At 38.1% G+C, this 20465-nt stretch overlaps 1 long non-coding RNA gene across 2 annotated transcripts; it reads left to right on the forward strand.

Moving 5' to 3' along the window:
* Positions 1–4626: 4626 nt before the first annotated feature.
* LOC138764575 (uncharacterized) lies at positions 4627–19933 on the forward strand. 2 transcript variants are annotated; one of them, XR_011358196.1, is made up of 3 exons: positions 4627–4732; positions 8194–8397; positions 19131–19933. It is a non-coding gene; the product is annotated as an uncharacterized lncRNA (long non-coding RNA). The 2 variants fall into 2 exon arrangements; XR_011358197.1 differs by lacking the exon at positions 19131–19933 and adding an exon at positions 9195–9335.
* Positions 19934–20465: the final 532 nt, after the last annotated feature.

Genomic DNA, 20465 nt, shown 5'->3' on the forward strand with positions numbered 1-20465 from the left:
GAAAAAGGGTGTTTGTAATGACAAGCCGCTGTTCTGCGCAGAGCTCCAACAGGAGGCGCCCATTGTCGTTGCACTTGCCGACGCCATGCTTGCCCAGGATTCCTGGCCAGGTTTCTGAGTCTTTGCCGACACGAGCGTTGAAGTCGCCCAGGATGAGTTATCAATTGTCTCATGATTGGTGAGGGGTGGATTGTGTTGGGAAGGGTTGCGGCTGTCATGTCACAGCACTCCCCCCCCCACCCCCCCACCCTCGTAGTCGGAGGACACAACAGCTGCCAATCAAGGTTTGGCCCCGCCCCACCCATTAGCGCACACCTTCCTGTTGGAAACATGTAAATAACCTGGACTGGACTCTGCAACCTGCCTGGAATTGGCCTTGTCGCTGTTTCTTTCCCACGGATCAGGTCCACTCAGTCATCGCAGACTTATGAAGCAATGGAATAGCTTCATTTATTTTGAGTTTTGCCAGAGTTTTTGGTTTTTATTTTGCATGAAACGTGAAGAACAATAAAAAGTGCACGAACAGGGCAATAATAAGAGTTTGGAAACATGAGGAAAGGACGATTGACTTTTTATCAAACTCCTCACAATGTGCAAGTTTGGAATCATCTCAGATTCGTGTAGCTTGTGGAGGAAGGAGGATGAAGCGACTCATTTGACCCATCCGTGTGGATGAGGCTGTGACTGTTCCGTGGCGGAGTCGAGTGATGGTGCCTCTTGGATGCGGGGGAGAGGGACTGGATTGGGGCAGTTCGGTAACATTGAGAGGGGGGGGGCGAATCCCCAGTTCACATCTTTCCAACACCGCCACCCCCCCCTCACTCACTTGTCCCACAGCTTGTTGGCTGGTTCAGTGGAATTTTTCCAGACTCTGAACTTCAGGACAAATTGGGGCGTGGAGGTGGTCAATTTAATTTGTGGAATAAAACAGGGAGGGCGGGAGGGGGAACGGCTTTGAACCGGCTGTAGTTGCGATGCCCGTGAGTCTGACGTCTGTGGTGGGCAAGTTGATGGAAAGTGTTCTGAGGGATGGTATTTACAAATATTTGGAGATACAGGGATTGCTAGGGTGTAATCAGCATGGTTTTGTCAGGGGTAGATCATGCTTGACAAACCTGATTGAGTTTTTCGATGGGGTTACAAAAAAGGTTGATGAAGGGAAAGCTGTGGATGTTGTCTACTTAGACTTTAGTAAAGCTTTTGACAAAGTTCCCCACAGGAGGTTAGGAAAAAAGGTGGAGGCATTAGGTATAAATAAGGAGGTAGTGAAATGGATTCAGCAATGGTTGGATGGGAGGTGTCAGAGAGTAGTGGTAGAAAATTGTTTGTCCAATTGGAGGCCGGTGATTAGTGGAGTTCCTCAGGGATCGGACCTGGGTCCACTATTGTTTGTTATATATATTAACGATCTGGAAGTAGGGGTGGAGAATTGGATAAGCAAGTTTGCGGATGATACAAAGATTGGTGGTGTTGTGGACAGTGAGGAAGATTACCGTAGATTAAAAGGTGATTTAGGAAGGCTGGAGGTGTGGGCTGAGAAATGGCTGATGGAATTTAATACAGATAAGTGTGAGGTGTTACATTTTGGAAAGGCAAATCTAAATAGGTCATATGCATTAAATGGTAGGCTATTGAGATGTGCAGAGCAACAAAGGGATTTAGGAGTGATGGTAAATAGTACCCTCAAGGCTGATACTCAGGTAGATGGTGTGGTGAAGAAGGCATTTGGAAAGTTGGCCTTCATAAATCGGAGTATTGAATTCAAGAGTAGGGAGGTTATGATAAAATTGTACAAGGCATTGGTGGGGCCAAATTTGGAGTACTGTGTACAGTTTTGGTCACCAAATTATAGGAAAGATATAAACAAAATAAAGAGAGTGCAGAGAAGGTTCACGAGAATGTTGACAGGATTTCAACGTTTGAGTTACAGGGAATGGTAGTGCAGACTAGGGCTTTTTTCTCTGGAGCATAGAAGATTGAGGGAGGACTTGATAGAAGTGTTTAAAATTTTAAAAGGGACAGACAGAGTAAATGTGGATAGGTTTTTTCAGTTAAGAGTGGGGGAGATTCAAACTAGAGGGCATGGTTTAAGATTGAAGGGGGAAAATTATAAGGGGAACATGAGGGGAAATTTCTTTATGCAAAGGGTGGTAGGGATGTGGAATGAGCTTCCGGAAGACGTGGTTGTGGCGGGATCATTGGTTACATTTAAGGATAGACTGGATAGTTACATGGAGAGGAGAGGACTGGAGGGGTATGGACCAGGTGCTGGTCAGTGGGACTAGGAAGGTGGGGATTTGTTATGGCATGGACTAGTAGGGCCGAACTAGCCTGTTCTGTGCTGTGTGGTTCTATGTTTTATATATGGTTATCTTATTAAATCTCCAATGATAAGTATTTGCTACCTTCTCAGTACCTAAACAAGAGGCCAACAACAACGAGTGGTCAGACAAAATTCTATTTATATACTCTGCTTGTATAAATTTACCCTGAAATGGAGCTGAAACTAAACATATATCAATTCTAGAAAAAGAATTATGCCATCCCGAGTGAAAAGAATAATCTTTTCAATTTTATCCATATGTCGATCAAATTTAAATCCTTCATTACCTCGATAATTCTCTTTGCCATTTTAGTTCTCTTCACAATCTTTGGAGATTTATCCAATAAAGGATCTAGACAACAATTACAATTCCCTCCCACTAAAATATTTCCAGTCGATTGGTTCAAATTTTTAAAAAATCTGTAATAAATGCTTCATCATCCTCATTTGGTACTTATACATTCATCAAAGTCCAGGCTTCAGAAAATTTTTTACAATTCACCAACAAAATCCTACCAGCATTAACAAAAAAGGAATCCAAAATAAACAGTACTTTCTTATTTATCAAAATGGCTTCTCCTCTGGCCTTAGAATTCAAAGATGAAGCAATCTCTTTTCAATTTCTAATGTTCCTTCTCAGTTAAATGAGTTTCTTGAAAAAATGCAATCCAAATCATGTTTCCATTTTATTGGAAAAGTTAAATTATTCATTATCACATATAGAGTGGCACTTAAGAAAATTTACTCTTACAATTAAACCAGCTCCCCACTAAACTAATACAAATCCCCAATAAAAAAAACAGAAACTTCCCCCCACCCCCCACTTACTAACTTAACAATCAAATGCAGTCACAAAAATTCCCCTCATCCCTCCCAAAATGCAAAGCAGTACCTCCCTCGTCCACCAGGTGTGGTCGATACCATTAGTGGCAGATGACTTTGAATTCAACGGGTCATCTGTCTCTCTCCAGCAGGACTTCTAAAAAATTTTAAAACGTCATAAACTTATTGTTCAGTCTGTTTTATAATATCTTCAGCCACATCGATCAACTGTAGCATCTCTATCTTCTGCAATTCACTCTCATTTCCATTCTTGACTTTAGGAATGTTGATGCTGGCTTCTTGGAAAGATCAAAACTCAGCTTGTTATCTGGTCAAGAATTAGCAAAAGTTAAAGCATCTTGAGCTTTCTCAAAAAATTGAAATTGAGATGGCCCATAAAACACTTTCATAACAGCTGGATATCTAAATGTTGACCTGTAACCCTTCTTCCACAACACCGACTTGGCTTGATTAAACTCCATATGTCACTGTATAACCTCCTAACTTAAATCCACATAAAAGAAAACTCTACTACCTTGAACCATTATTGGATTCTGATCAACTCCGGCTTTTTGCACCGCAAGATGCAAAATCGTCTCCCGGTCTTGTTATCTTAAACATCTGATTAGAACTGCTCTCGGAGGTTGTCCAGGAAAAAAGTTTTCTTCTTTTCGCTCAATGAGCCCTGCCAATTCCAATCCATCAGGAAACACTTCCACCCCTAATATTTCTGGAATCCATTTACGAAAAATTTGATTTTCCAAAGAATCGATTTTTTGCATGAACAAATTCTTTTGCATATCCCACCTAGATGCTGATTCTTCCACTTAATCCATTCTATCTTCCACATTCTTGCATCTTTCCTGTCCTTCATCCACCGCAATCATAGCTGCAATTTCTCCACGCACATCGAAAATTTTACTTTTCACATCCACAAGTTGTTCATCAACATTATGAAAACCAGTGGTTATATAAGCCATAATGTTTTCATTCTGTTTTGTTAACTCCTCAAACATTGTAACCACATCAGGTCCAGGTGAAGGATCAGAAGTAGGTGAAGTAACAGATTTAAAAGGAGAAGTCATTTTTGTAGGTCTGGGCTTACCTTCCATTGCTTCAGCTGCCATCAATAATAACTCTTGATCTTCTTCGTCCAAATATTCAATTTGTTCTTCTTCCTTATCTTCAGGTACCACAATACCTTCTCTGGTCACCATGCTGCGCGTTTGAACCCGACTTCTTCAGCTCGACTTAGAGCGGGTCCCCCCGTAACCCGAAATTGATCCAGGACTTCACGGAAGTGCGACGTCGGGCGCATGCTCATTGGGCCTGTTGTGTAGTAGCGGGCACTCACAAGCATGCCGGCACACGCTAAAGCGCTACCTCACCCGCTGCCCTGCGCTACCCCGCTCGACTCACCCCTCCCCTGGCTATGCTGATGGCGCTGCTTCCACGAGTGTCCTGGCTGACGTCGGCGCCATCTTTGGTTGATCGAATCCCCGGAGACAGCGATCTTCTTTCAAGTTGATCCAAGGACATCCTCTGTGGCTTAGGTTCCATAGCTAATTGATCCTGGTGCTTCTCCTGGTCAGTCGGTCCAGATTTTTCACTTTCCCCAACAACTTTAATAACTAATTTCTTCTACTTCTGACCTTTTCTTTTCTTCATTTCTTGCAGCCCTAACACTTAATACTTTTAATGAACTTTTTAACTTTTAACAGTTTATATAACTCGGGTATTAATCAATCTTTCGAGGGAGAGATAGAACCCAACGTCTTAGTTCTACGCCACCTTGCCATGCCCCCTGTCAAACATGACTTCCCCTTCACAAACCCATGCTGGGTGCTCCTGATCAATCCCTGCTTATCTAGATATTTATACACACTGTCTCTAAGAATACCCTCCATAACTTTCCCTACCACCGAAATCAAGCTTACAGGCCTATAATTACTTGGCCGACACCTTCTGCCTTTTTAAATAACGGAACTACATTAGCAACCCTCCAATCCCGTGGCACCACACCCTCCTCCAGTGATCGTTGAAAAATCACTGAGTTCTTCCTAATCTCCCTTAATGTCCTGGTGAAAATCCAATCAGAACCAGGAGACATCCACTTTTAAAGAGAAACTCCAAAACCTTCTCTTTACTAATCCCTATCTTTTCCATAACTAAGCCATTTCCAAAACTTATCTCGTTTAATATCTCTCCCATCTGATACGGTTCCTTGCACAGTTCACCACTCTCATTTTCCAGCAGTCCTATTCTATCCTTAACCCTCCTTTTACTATTCACATATCTGTAAAAACCCTTTGGATTCTTTTACCTTATCACCTCATACCTTCTTTTTGCCTTTCTAATTTTATTCTTAAGGTTTTTTCTGCAATCTATGAAATAATCACACATCTTATCCATTTTTTGCTTCTTAATTTTAGTAAATGCCCCCCTCTTATCCTGAACCAACTTCCTAATTTTTCCAGAAAACCACAGTTCCCTTAAACTTTTGGCCTTGCCTTTTGATCTGACCGGTACGTAAAGATCCTGTACTCTCACTATCTCTCTTTTAAATACCCTCCAAATCTCCTCTACATCCTTTCCCGAAAAAAGATCAGCCCATACAATTTTCTGCAAATCCCTTCAAATCTGGCCTTCACCCACTCGAAGACCTTCAACCTCGGACCTGACATCCTTTTCCATATTTAAGTTGAAGCTATGGACCCATGATCACTGGATCCAAAGTTCTCACCAACGCACACTTCCGTCACCTACCCTATTTCATTCCCTACCAATAGATCTAACACTGCCTCCCCTCTAGCAGGTACCTCAACATACTGCTGTAAAAAGCAATCCTGAACACATTGTACAAAGTCTAAGCCATCCTGCCCTCTCACTGATTTGTGTTTCCCAATCAATGTTAGGAAAATTGAAGTCCCCCACTATCACAACCCTATTTCTACAACACATTTCACCTATTTCCCTGCACATTTGCTCTTCCAGTTCCCTATCCTCTTTTGGCAGCCTATAATATACCCCTATCACCTTTCTTATTTTTAGTTCAACCCACAGAGCCTCCCGCAATGAGTCCTCCAGTCTATCTTGCCTCAGCACCGCTGTTATATGTTCCCTGACAAGCAACACCACACCTCCCCCTCGTACCCCACCAATTCTGTCACGTCTAAAGCAGTGAAATCCTGAAATATTTAACTGCCAGTCACAACCTTCCTTCAACCATGTCTCATGAATTGCTATCATATCATAACGCCACGTGTCAATACACACCATTAGTTCATCCACCTTGTTTACCAGACTCCTTGCATTGAAATAAATGTATCTCAGAGATCTTCCACATTTAACTTTCTGCCTCTCACCCTCTCTACAATTGTCATTGTAATAAATTTAAGATAGTGGGTTTACCAAAAGATATTGAAGGTCCAGATCCGGCTAAATTTTTTCGGAAATGGATTCCAGAGATGTTGGGAATTGAGTCTTTTCTGGATGGACTGAAATTAGACCAGGTGCCTAGGGCGTTAAGGCAAAAACCTTTTCCGGGTCTCTGAGAACAGTCCTTATAAGGTGTTTGAGTATCAGGATAGAGAAATGATTTCGCGGTTTGCCGTGCAGAAAGCGCATCTTGATCAGAAGCCTATGGTAGTACAAGGCAATAGATTTTTCTTCTATGCTGATTAAGTCAGGAAATTATTAAGAGACAGAAAGAGTTCAAACAGTGTTGTGGAAGAAGGGGTACAAGTTTACTTTTCAGTACCCAGTGGTACTCAAGGTGTTTTTTGGGTTAAATCAGTTTCAATTCTTTGAGAGCCTGCATGGTGCGTTAACCTTTGCTAATTCCTTACCAGATTTGAAAAAATTGATGGAGAAAATGCCTGAGATAAAGATTGAGAATGGGAATGGGATAAAGAAGTTGGAAGAATCATTGATTGATTTTGGAAATGAAGCTCAACCTCAACGTGGGGAGGAACCATTGGGATGAACTATGAGAGATATATGTATTTTAAAGTTCAGTTGGGGAGATGTTGCTGTTTCTAAAGTCATCTGCCACGTGGTATTGATCGCACCTGGTCAACGGGGTTGGGGGTGGGAGACACTACTCTTATAGTGGTAGGTTTTTTTGGTTTAGGATTTTTTTTGTGTTTTTAGAGGGTTTTTATAAAATATATAAAATTGTTATTGCTGTGTGAAGTGCCAATCTTAGGTGGCAATTTAGTTATGGCTCATTTAAATTTTGTGATTTTTAATGTTAAAAGACTTTATAATCCAATTAAAAGGAAGAGAATATGGGCATATATAAAGAAAATGAAGGTTGGAGGTTTGTAAGAAGATACCATTTCAGTTGGAGTAATTCTCTGCCACATCGGGTAGAGTGCTTTTGGTGAATTGTAAAATTTTTTGCAAGAAACTAATTTGTGAGAAAGAACATATGAAATTGAAAAGAGATTGGTAATGACATGTTTCTGCATCTTCGTTTAATTCCAAGGCGAGAGGTGTCGATATTTTAGTTCATAAGATATCATTTCAGTTGGAGTCATTCTCTGCCACATTGGGTAGAGTGCTTTTGATGAATTGTAAAATTTTTACTGAAACATGGACTTTGCACCCAATGAAGATGATGAAGAATTTATTTCTGAAACTTTCTTGAATTTGGGTCAAGCTAATGAAAATATTGTGGTTGGGGGGGGTGGGATTTTAACTGTATTTTGGATCCAATCTTGGATAAATCCCCAAAGATTGTAAAAAGAACCAAGATTGCTAAACGATTGATAAAATTAATGAAAGATTTAAATTTCGTAGAAATTAAATCCGACAGAAAAAGATTTTTCTTTTTATTCACCCAGGCATGACTCTTTTTCTAGAATTGATTTTTTTTTTTAGCGTCAGCTCAACTACAAGGTAGATTTATACATGCGGAGTATAAGAGTAGGATTTTGTCTGATCATTCTTTATTGTAGAGTACATATACAGGTTTGGATAATGTAGAGACTCCTTATCGGTGGAGATTTAATGGGATGTTATTGAAGCACTCTCTCTCTCCGTAGGCGGCGGCGGCCCCGATCCGGGCAAGAGCAAAGGGGAGGCGGCGGCCCCGGCCTCGGTCGAGTGAGGCAGGCGGAGGCCCCGGTCCAGGCAGAAAGTAGGAGGCGGTGGCCCCAGTCCGGGCACAGGGAAAGCAGCGGCGGCCTCGGACGCGGTCCGGGCAGTATGGACCGACCTAGGAGGGGAGGCAGACCCCTCCAGCCTGGGTAAGAAACCTGCATAGGCCATTCCGATATAAAACCTACGACCCAAGGACCTCGCTGCCTCGTCCCAGCTTGCTTGGCCACGGCACACGAACCATGGGTGTAAAGGGTGGGGCCAGTACTGCGCGCACTGCACTCCACCTAAAACCTCCTTTGCACAGGCCCGAGGACAGGTCCACGTCCTCCCCCTCCACGTCCTCCCCCTCCACGTCCTTCCCCTCAAAAGATCGAGCCTGCAGCTGACGTGGACATTTACCCCCTCCATAAATCTTCGTCCGCGAAGCCAAGCCAAAGAAAAGATTGAAGCAACCGAAGTTTATGTTATATTAAAGACCATGTTAAATTGTATATACAAATTAATACAAATTCAGTACAAAGTAAGTTTGTTTTGTGGGATACAGTAAAAGTTAATTTAAGAGGTTTGATTATTAGTTATTCTGTGAGACTTAAGAAACAGCATTTGGCAGAGAGTCAGAATTTGGAGAAGGAAATAACTGTTGGAAAAGGAATTGCAATGAAATTCAACTGAGGATAAAAAAAAACTAAATTGAAATTAGGGTTAGGGTTTAGTCAATTGACTAAATTGAAATTACATTACAATACAATGCAAACATAAATATGAAAAATTAATACAATGATCTAAACAGCATTATTATGAGTTAGGAGAAAGAGCGCATAAGGTTTTAGCTTGGCAATTAAAGACTGAACAGGCATCAAGAACGATAAATGCTATAAGAAATAATACAGGAGTTACTTTTAAACCTCAGGAAATTAATAATGAATTTCATTTATTTTATAAGAATTTATATACCTCTGAAGTAAGCCAGGATGAAGAACGTGTCGAATCTTTTTTAGCTGGTTTGAATTTACCGGTTTTGGAGGATAAGGACAGGATAGAATTGGAAACTCCTTTTACTGATTTTGAAATTAAAGAAGCTATATTAAACATGCCAAATGGAAAATTGCCTGGAGAGGATGGATTTACCGTAGAGTTTTTATAAAGAATTTTATGAGGTTTTGTGTCCTGTCTTTATGGATGTTCTTAAACAAGCCACAGAAGAACAAGCATTTCCAGAATCTTTTTCTAGAGCTATTATCACAGTTATTAAAAAAAAAAGGATCCATTGAAAGTTGCGTCATATCGACCAATATCTTTACTGAATGTAGATTACAAGATAGTAGCTAAGGTATTAGCAAATAGACTTGCAAATTTTTTTTACCATGTTTAATACATGCTGATCAGCAGGTTTCATTAAGAATAGATTTGCTTCTGATAATATTGCTAGAATATTAACATTGATTAATGCATCAAAACTTGTTTGAATCAATCAATGATAGTAGCATTAGATGCAGAAAAAGCGTTTGATCGAGTTGAATGGTGTTTTTTTATTTAAAGTACTTGAAAGATTTAAGTTTGGACCTTTTTTTAATGGTTGGGTATAAGCCTTATATAAAAATCCTTCAGTAAGAGTGGTGACAAATGGACAAATTTCAGATATGTTTAATTTAACATGATCTACTAGGCAAGGTTGTCCTTTGTCACCAGCCTTGTTTGCATTGGTGATAGAACCATTAGCTCAAAGATAATAGAATTAATGGGATTAAAAGAAATGAAGAGGAATACAGATGATGTATTAATTTATTTAACAAAATTCTCAGCAATCGCTACGACATTTACGAAATTGTTTAATACAATATAGAGAAATGTTTGGTTATAAAATTAATTGGGATAAGAGTGAAATACTACCAATTTCAGAGTAAGATTACACAGACTGTAGACAGATTACATAGCTTAGATGGACCAAGAAAATTAAATATTTAGGAGTAGTGGTTGATGAAAGTTATCAGCATTTGTATAAGTTGAATTATATTCTTTTATTAACAAAATTAAAATCTGATTTAATTAAATGGAAGGATCTTCCCCTAACTTTGATGGAATGTGTGATTTGTATCAAAATGAATATTTTTCCTCGTATTCAATATCTTTTTCAGTCAATTCCATGTTTGCTTCCAAAGATGTTTTTTAAATGCAGCGGTAAGAATGTTTTTATGGAAAGGTAAATTGGCTAGAGTTTCCTTGCAAAAACTGACATGGAAATATGCAAATATGCATTAGGAGGACTACAATTACCTCATTTTCAGAATGATTATGAAGCAGTCCAATTAAAATTCATTAATTGGATGTTTGATGTTCGCCAATCTCTGAGTTGGGCTACAGTGGAATTAGCACAGATTTCTGAATCTACTATACATCAATTTATATTCAGATGGAATTCTTATCTTTTGCAGAAATATAATGTACCAGTGTTACGACATTTATGTGAGGTTTGGTATAAAAGAAATTTGATAATTAGAACTGGAGACAAGGTTTCATTACAGATTCCATTATATCAGAATAAGTTAATACCTTTCTCGATGAACAATCAATATTTAAAGATTTGGCAACTGAAAGGTATTAAAATGTTAGTGGATTGTTTTGAAGAAGGGATATTTCTTTCTTTTGATAGACTTTGGGAAAAATCTCAGGTGCTATTAAATTCTTTGTTTGCTTATTATCAAGTACGTCCTTTAGCAATGGACAATTTTGGGTGGGAATTGAAGATATTCAAGTTAACTAAATTTGAAAATTTAATTGTAAATGGGGTAAAGAAGGTATTTATTTCAGAAATGTATTCATTGTTGCAAGAAAAAATGGCTAAACCGGATTTAGATAAATCAAAGAATAAATGGGAAAAAGATTTATCTTTGGAATTAACGCAAGATGAAGGGACTAGTATGTGTGAAGATAGTATCACTAAATTGATTAATGTCCAATATAGTTGGTGAATTATCATTTTTTTTACATCAGTTCTATTTAACTCCGGAAAAGTTGAAAAGATATGGAGTCAGTAATTTGGTTTTATGTTTTCGCTGTTGGACTCAAATTGGTACTTTTTTTCTTTCTGTCTAGTTGTGTGACAAGGTTAAGACTTTTTGAATACAAATTAAAGAGTTTTTGGAGGATTTATTTGAGATTAATATTGGATCCAATGTTTTTTTTAATGGAGAATATTATAACTTTGACAAGAGATTTAAAAATGGATAAATTTCAATGTGAATTTATTCGTTTAGCTTTAGCAGTGTAGGAAATGTATTGCGATTACATGGAAGAATGATAGGGGTTTGAATATGAAATGAAAGCTTATGTTCATCTGGAAAAGATAACATAATTTACACAATAATTATTCTTTTTGTCTGAAGGTGTGGGCTCCATATTTGAGATGTATGGATTCAGATTACTATTTACTACTTTTGGTGTTTCGCTTTTTTTAAAAAACATTGTAAAGATTTGGCACATTCTGCAGCAATGAATAAGTAACTGATATATGTTTTTTTCCCTCAATAGAGGATTTTTTATACATAGAGGGGTAAGGGGGGTATGTAGGGTTTTTTTTTCTCTTTTTTAATGGGGGTTGAGTTTGTATTTTTTTGTGTGTTTTTAATTATGTACTTTATATACTCATAAATAAAGTTTATATTTTAAAAAAAACAGCAACATTTCTTTGTAAAAGGAATGTCAGGAAAATTCCAAGACAAGATAACAGGAGATGATCAGATATCACATGATTGAGTCAATGAAATCAGTTGATTATCTATTTTTAAAAAATCAATCTGAGTATAGGGCTAATGTACATTTCAAAAAGAATATTCTCTGTTGTTAGGATTTTTAAAAAACTCAAAACATCTGAAATACCAAAATTTGTTAAAAGAGCCTTAAACCTTCAAAATAATATCAAATCATTAGTAATTAAAAAGGAAGGTTCCTTAAATATAAAAATATATATTTAACTTACCAAACTCAGTAACATGAACACTAGAAGTTACATTTGCTTATTATAAAATGCTTCCCCACCTAAACTAGATAAAGCATATATCCATTATTTCAATGTTGACCGTAGTTTCCCATTGTCCTAGAATAAACGAACCGCACAAACCTACTTTCCCACCATCGAATAATAAACTGCATACATTATATCACTTGTGATATTAATAAATGAATAAGCAACATAGGCAAATACTGTCAACATTAATAAAGTAAGATTAATACAATCTATTAAATCTTTAAGAAACTAAACAAGCAAAATTAAAATAAAAAACTATGTCATTATTATATCAATTAACCCTTCAATTGACACAAGAAATGAGCAGTTAGACTTCCCCCACTCAAAAAAAGACCCCCCTTCAAGATAGAAAAAACTTCAGACACAAACTATTCATTCATATTAAACTTGCAGTTGGAACAGAATCAACCAAAACTTTGCAAGCTTCATCCACCGAATTAAAAAGTTTCTTGTGGCTGTTTTCCAAGGTGATCCACAGACAAACTGGATACAACAAAGTGGGTTTGAATCCTTTTTGTACAGCTCTGTTATAACCTCTCTGTAATCTTTCCACATCTCCACAACTTCATTGCAAAAATTATTCCACAGATCTAATTTGTTGACCCTGATCATTCAAATTTCTGATCAGACGAACTTCATGAATAAACATGATCCTTTTCCTTGGTAATAATAAAAATGAAGAATTACCGAACGTGAACAATGTTCCAAGGTTGCCTTGGGAACCAGAAACCGACGTACCTCTATCAAAAAAAATCTCTCTTCCAAACCCCACTATGAGCAGAAGTCAGTTAACTGGCCTTTTTCAGTGTCTTCCTTTCAGCCCAGGATCTGATTATTGTGGCGTCTGTTCCTACTCTCCAAATCAACCACCTTCCAGGCCAACTTGGAGTTGGAGGCAGACATTACTTCACATCGAGTTTCTCGTTTATCTATACCAGGGGTCCCCAAACATTTTAGACCCTCACCCACTTCAGAGACTACATGGTTCCTCATCAACCCCCAAGCATGGAATCCAGGTGGTGGACTGGGGAGGAGAAAGGGGGGGGGAGCAATAGTGGGGCTGGACAGGAGCAGGGGGCTGTGTAGGGTTACCAGACATCCAGTTTTAAGCCACCTCAAGCTGGACATTAATTTGTCCTCCATTTGGGGATGTAAACCCTACAGCCTGAAATAAGGACAAATTAATGGGCAGAAAATGCACTTGTTAAATGCAGCATCCCAGGGTCCACAGGCTGTGTGTGTCCAGCTGGCACATGCACGATGAGGGGGAAATGTGATGGAGATGCTCAAAGTGCCACCTGGCACATACAGGATGAGGGGAAAGTTTAACAGTGGCGCATGAAGGTTCGTGGCAGGGGGCATGGCAAGATGGTGTAGGACAAAGTCATGGGGATTCACCTCTCCCTGACTGGATGATTTAATGCCCAAAAGTTATAGAATGTTGAAAACTCAAAAAGTGTGTGGGACAGAATCTTAATTGTTGAAGTTAGAAGAAATTAAGAAAGGGAAAGGTCAAAAGTCAAGAAAGTTGGTTTTTAAAGTGGTAGAAAAAAGTGAAGAAACTGGGCCTACTGTACAGAAGAAGCATCAGGAACAATTTAGTATGGATCCGAAGTCTCAGAGGACATCTCTGGGGAGGTTGGAAGAGAAGTCGGTGTCTCTGATGCACAGAATGGCGCAAGATGGTGCCGATCCATTTGTCCTGGCAAAGGGCTGGGACTTCCACAGGAGCATGATAACGTGCGCAGCCAAGTGTGGTGAAGATCGCGGGGCTGTGTCGGGGCACAAGCCTGGGAATGTGGCCGGCAGCATGCTGGTGAACAGCAACGTACCATCAGACACCCACTACTGCGCTATAGATGCTCTGGGCATGCATGTGGCCTTGCGCATGTGCGAAGTCCTGGATCAGTTCCAGGCTGCGGGGAACCCCAGTTTGCCCGGCATGGAGAGGGATCCATAGCCAGGCTGCCAGGGAAGAAATTTTAGTGCCTGCAGAGGAAGAAGAAGACATTTGGAATTTTTGGACGAAGAAGATCAGGAACTTTTATTGGTGGCTGAAGGAGCAATTGAAGGTAAGCCCAGAACAACAAAAATGACTTCACCTTTTAAATCTGTTACTTCACCTATTTTAATGAGCCCCTCACCTGGACCTGTTGAAGTTACTATGTTTGAAGAGTTATCAAAACAAAATGAGAATATTATGACTAATATGACCACTAGTTTCCATAATATAGATGAATAAAAATTTGCTGGTAAAAGTAAAAATGACTGATATGTGGAGAAATTGCATTTATGAAAGTGGATCTTAACAAGTGCTTGACAGCAGCTGATGAAGTACAAGAGAAATTTAAGAAGATAGAGTGGATCAGATTGAGAACTCGTTTACAAGATAGGAAGCTCAGAAGAAAGTCTTTTTGCAGAAAATTGACTCACTGGAAAATCAGAGCTGACAAAATAATGTTTTAAAATAGTTGGACTTCCAGAAGATATTGAAGGATCAAACCCTATGAATTTTTTTCATAAATGGTTTCCAGAAATGTTGGGGATTGAATCATTTCCAGATGGTTTAGAATTGGATAGAGCTCATCGAGAATTAAGAAGGAAGCCTTTCCTGGGTCAACCTCCGAGAGCAGTTTTAATTAGGTGTTTAAAATATCAGGACCGAGAGATGATTTTACATCTTGCGGTACAGAAAGCCCATGTTGCTCAGAATCTTATGTTGATTCAGGGCAGAAGGGTTTTCTTTTATGTGGATTTAAGTCAGGAGGTCAGACAGAGACGCAAGGAGTTTAATCCGGTTAAGGCAGTATTGTGGAAGAAGGGATATAAATTTGCATTTAGATGCCCGACAGTATTGAAAGTGTTTTATGGGCAATATCAATCTCAATTTTTTTGAGAAGCCTCAGGATGCATTAATTTTTGCTAATTTTTTGCCAGATTACAAGTTGAGCCATGACTTGCCAATAAAACCTTTGGGGTGAATATAGTCAAGACCAAGAATGGGAACAGGAATGGGATAAAAAGATTGGAAATTGTGCAATTGATTGACATGGAGGAAGATACTCCAAGTCAATCTGGACCATAAGATGACTGAGTGAACTTTTTTTTGGAGGTCTGGTCAAGGGAAGGTAGATGACACTGTTGATTCCAAAGTCATCTGCCGCTGGTGGTATTGACCACACCCACTCAATCAAGGTGGGTACTGCTTTTGCAGTTTTTTAAAGGGTTTTTTTGTTGAATTAATTTGGTTTTGTTTATATATATATATATATATATTTATAGAGAGAGAGAGAGAGAGTTTTTTGTAGTGTTTGTTTTTTTTGTATTTTTAAGTTTTCTTTTTATATTAGTAGTTTTAGGGGGAATTTTTTAGGAGCTTTTATTTAGTGTAAAGGTTAGCTGTGTTGGGTGCCACTCTAAATGAATCATTTGAATTTTGTGACATTTAATGTTAAAGGACTTAACCATCCGATAAAACGGAAATGAATACTGGATTATATTAACAAGACGAAGATGGACAATGCATTTCTATGGGAGACTCATTTGACTGAGAAAGAACATTTGAAGTTGAAACGAGATTGGGTTGGTCATGTGATTGCATCATCTTTTAGCTCTAAAGCTAGAGGAGTAGCAATTTTGACACACAAAAAAAGTGTCTTCTATTTTGGAGTCTTTTTCTGCCGGTGCTGGAAGTATTGAAGGTTAACTGTGAAATATTTTCAGAAGCATGAACTTTGATGAATGGATACGCACCAAATGAAGATGTTGTAGAATTTGTTATGGACACATTTTTGAATTTTGATAGGAGGGGATTTTAATTGTTGTTTGGATCTATTGTTGGATAAATCTCCAAAAACTCTGAAGAAAACTAAAATGGCTAAAAGAATAACTGAGTTGATGAGAGAATTAAATTTGGTGGAAATATGGAGGCGGTTGAACGCGACTAAAAAAAATTTCATTTTACCCTACTCGACATGATTTGTTTTCAATTATTGATTTATTTATGGTATCACCACAATTGCAAGGTAGAATTACTCATACTGAATATAAGAGTAGGATTTTGGGATTTTGTCTGACAATTCTTAATTGTTAGTTTCTTGTGTTGGCAGAAACTACCTATTGTTGGAGATTTAATGAATGTTGTTAAAGAAGCCTGAATTTGTTAAATATATAAGAGATCAGATTGCTTTTATCTACAAACAAACAAGAGTTCAGTACAGAGTAAATTTATTTTATGGGATACTTTAAAGGCATTTTTAAGGGGTCAGATTATTAGTTATACATCGAAAGTGAAGAAACAGTATTTGGCAGAGAGTCAAAATCTAGAAAAAGAAATAGCAGTGTTAGAGAAGAAATTTCAGAAGGATTCAACTGAGGATAATAAGGTACAACTATCTAATTTAAAAATACATTAATAATACTTTGCAAACTTATAATTACAAGAAAATGTTTCAACGATGGAAGCAACGTTATTATGAGCTAAGTGAGAGAGCCCATAAGCCTGGCAGCTGAAGACTGAACAAGCATTTAACACGATTAATGCAGTTAGGAAGAATTCAGAGATAACCACAGGAAATGAATGATGAGTTTTGTACATTCAATCAAAATTTATATACATCAGAATGTACTCAAGATATGGATCAGATTGAGTCTTTTTTAACTAATTTAAATTTACCATTGTAAACAGAACAGATATTAGGGAACAGGATGGTTCATTTACTGATCTAGAGCTTAAAGGGGCACTGCAATCTATGCCCAGTGGGAAATCTCCTGGAGAAGATGGATTTACAGCAGGATTTTATAAAGAAATATATGATTTGTTATTTCCTGTATAAACAGAAGTACTAAAACAAGTGACTGAAACAGGTTCATTTCCAGAGTCCTTTACAAGGGCATTAATAACAGTTATTCCAAGGATAGAGATCCATTAAAAGTGGCTTTGTATAGACCAATATCTTTATTGAAGGTGGATTATAAGATTGTGGCAAAGATATTAGCAAATAGATTGGCTAATTTTTTACCAAAATTAGTACATGTGGATCAAGCATGCTTTATCAAGAATAGATACTCAGCTGATAATATTACTAAATCAATTACAATAATTAACGCCTCAAGATGGCAGCTTAATCAACGAATGATATTAGCGTTAGATGCAGAAAAAGCTTTTGATCGTGTTGAGTGGAATTTTTTTATTTAAGGTGTTAGAAAGATTTAAATTTGGACCACTTTTTATTGGTTGGGTTAAGGCCTTATATACCAACCCTTCTCCTCCTGTGATGCCAAATGGACAGGTTTCGTCTGCATTTAATTTGCCTAGATCAACTAGACCAAAATTTATGTAGTTTAAATGAAATACCATTGTTAAATAAGATTAAATTTGATTTAAATAGATGGAAATATTTGCCATTAACTTTGATTGGACGAGTTAATTGCATTAAAATGAATATATATCCTCGTATTCAATATCTTTTTCAGTCTATTCCAAGTTCGGTGCCAAAGAAAGTTTTTAAGGAATTAAATAAAGTAATCCATTTGTTTTTATGGAAAGGTATGTACTGACAATAACCACAACAGCAGTGCGAGTATAAGACAGCTTTAATAAACTAATATGTAAGCTAAGAGGTCTTGTCTCTCTGCAAGACAAACCTGGAAGGCTAGATTGTAGCTCTGGACTGCTTTATGTACAAGATCACCAGGATAACCCCCTGGTGACCTAGTGGTGTAATTACGTATCACCACAAAGTAAATTGTCAAGAGTTTCTATGCAGAAGTTGACATGGAGATATGATTTAGGTGGACTTCAACTACCACATTTTCAGAATTTCTATGAGGCGGCACAATTAAAATTTATGAATAGGTTCTTTGATATTGATCAACTGCTAATGTGGGCAAAGGTTGAATCAGATCAGATTTTTGAAAATAAAATACATCAATTTATATATAAATGGAATCCTTTTCTATTGCAAAAGTATAAATTGCCAGTATTGAGACATTTAATGGACATTAAAGGATCAGATTATAGGATCTAAATGTAAAATTTCAGCTGAATCACCATTATATCAGAACAAAATAATTCCTTTTGCTTTAAATAATCCTTATTTGAACGATTGGGAAATGAAAGGTGTAAAATTGGTGGAGGTAGGTTTTTGCTTATTATCAAGTTCGAGATTTATTGTTAGAAAATTTTGGATGAGAATTGGTGTTACCAGGTCAAATGAAATTTGAGATATTAATTGCTGATAAAAGAAAGAATTTATTTCGGAAATGTATTTATTACAGGAAAAGATGAAAAAGGTTGATGTATATAAAATGAAGGAAAAGTGGGAGGAATAGTCGAATATGTGTGTTGACAGCGTTATGAAATTAATTTATGTTTGGTTAATTATAACTTTTTAGACCAATTGTATTTAACCCCAGAAAAGTTGAAAAAATATGGTTTTAGTTCATCAGATTTGTGTTTTCAATGTGGAGAACAGACAGGTGCTTTCCTGTATGGGCATGTACAAACATTGAAGCTTTCCAGGAAACAATTATAAAGTTTTTGAGAGACTTATTTAAAATGGATTTGCAACTTGATCTGTTGGTGTGTTTATTGGGTTATATGAATACATTAACAACAGGACTGCGGTTGGATAAATTTCAACATTTAGGGTTGGTTTTAATAAGAAAATGTATAGCTATTACGTGGAAAAATTATGTGGATTTGAACATACAAAGATGGCATAATGAATTACAATCATGTCTGTATTTGGAAAAGATAACTTATAATTTACAAAATAATTATCCTTTGTAGAGTTTATATTTAGAATGTATGGGTTTGGATATTAAATAAGTGATTTTATGTGTGATGTAAAGGGTTGGACAACGAGATAGACAACAGACTCGCCAAGGCAAATAGCACCTTTGGAAGACTACACAAAAGAGTTTGGAAAAACAACCAACTGAAAAACCTCACAAAGATAAGCGTATACAGAGCCGTTGTCATACCCACACTCCTGTTCGGCTCCGAATCATGGGTCCTCTACCGGCATCACCTACGGCTCCTAGAACGCTTCCACCAGCGTTGTCTCTGCTCCATCCTCAACATTCATTGGAGCGCTTTCATCCCTAACGTCGAAGTACTCGAGATGGCAGAGGTCGACAGCATCGAGTCCACGCTGCTGAAGATCCAGCTGTGCTGGGTGGGTCACGTCTCCAGAATGGAGGACCATCGCCTTCCCAAGATCGTGTTATATGGCGAGCTCTCCACTGGCCACCGTGACAGAGGTGCACCAAAGAAAAGGTACAAGGACTGCCTAAAGAAATCTCTTGGTGCCTGCTACATTGACCACCGCCAGTGGGCTGATATCGCCTCAAACCGTGCATATTGGCGCCTCACAGTTTGGCGGGCAGCAACCTCCTTTGAAGAAGACCGCAGAGCCAACCTCACTGACAAAAGGCAAAGGAGGAAAAACCCAACACCCAACCCCAACCAACCAATTTTCCCCTGCAACAGCTGCAACCGTGTCTGCCTGTCCCACATCAGACTTGTCAGCCACCAACGAGCCTGCAGCTGACGTGGACATTTTACCCCCTCCATAAATCTTCGTCCGCGAAGCCAAGCCAAAGAAGAAAGGGTTGGCACACCAACAGTAACTATTAAATATCTGGTATTAAATTTATTAGCTCTGAGGGGAGGTGGGTGGTAAGGGATAATTTAGGGGGGAGGGAGGGGGTAGTAAGGGGTTTTTTTTTGTTAGAACATTTTGTAGATAGGTGCTTTGTAAAATTTTTAAATATTTTTTTTTAAAGTGAATATTCCTGGCAGGTCATCCTCTCTCCATCCCCCACCCCCACTGCGCTTAACCAGGTGGAGGGGGGCATGCGGAGGCACTACTTTAAATAAACCCTTCTGCATTTTTGACCCCCTGGATGGTCCCATTGAATGCTGGGGGTCAATATTGACCACTTTGGAGACCCCTAATCTATATGGTCATGAACAGACTTCAAACCATCCTACAGTTTCCAAATACCCTTCAATTGCTGAAATCACTTGTAAAACCTTCTCAACCTTAGAATTAATCTCTTATTGACCTTCTTTCACTATTGTGGTTATTTCTTGTGTTATCTTCTATGATTGTTTTTTCTTTTTTTTGTAAATTTTTGTTTATTGCACCATGAATCCTATCAATAACAATAAATACAAGTGTT

This window comes from Narcine bancroftii, chromosome 5, assembly GCF_036971445.1.
Source record: "Narcine bancroftii isolate sNarBan1 chromosome 5, sNarBan1.hap1, whole genome shotgun sequence".
Lineage (NCBI taxonomy): Eukaryota > Metazoa > Chordata > Chondrichthyes > Torpediniformes > Narcinidae > Narcine > Narcine bancroftii.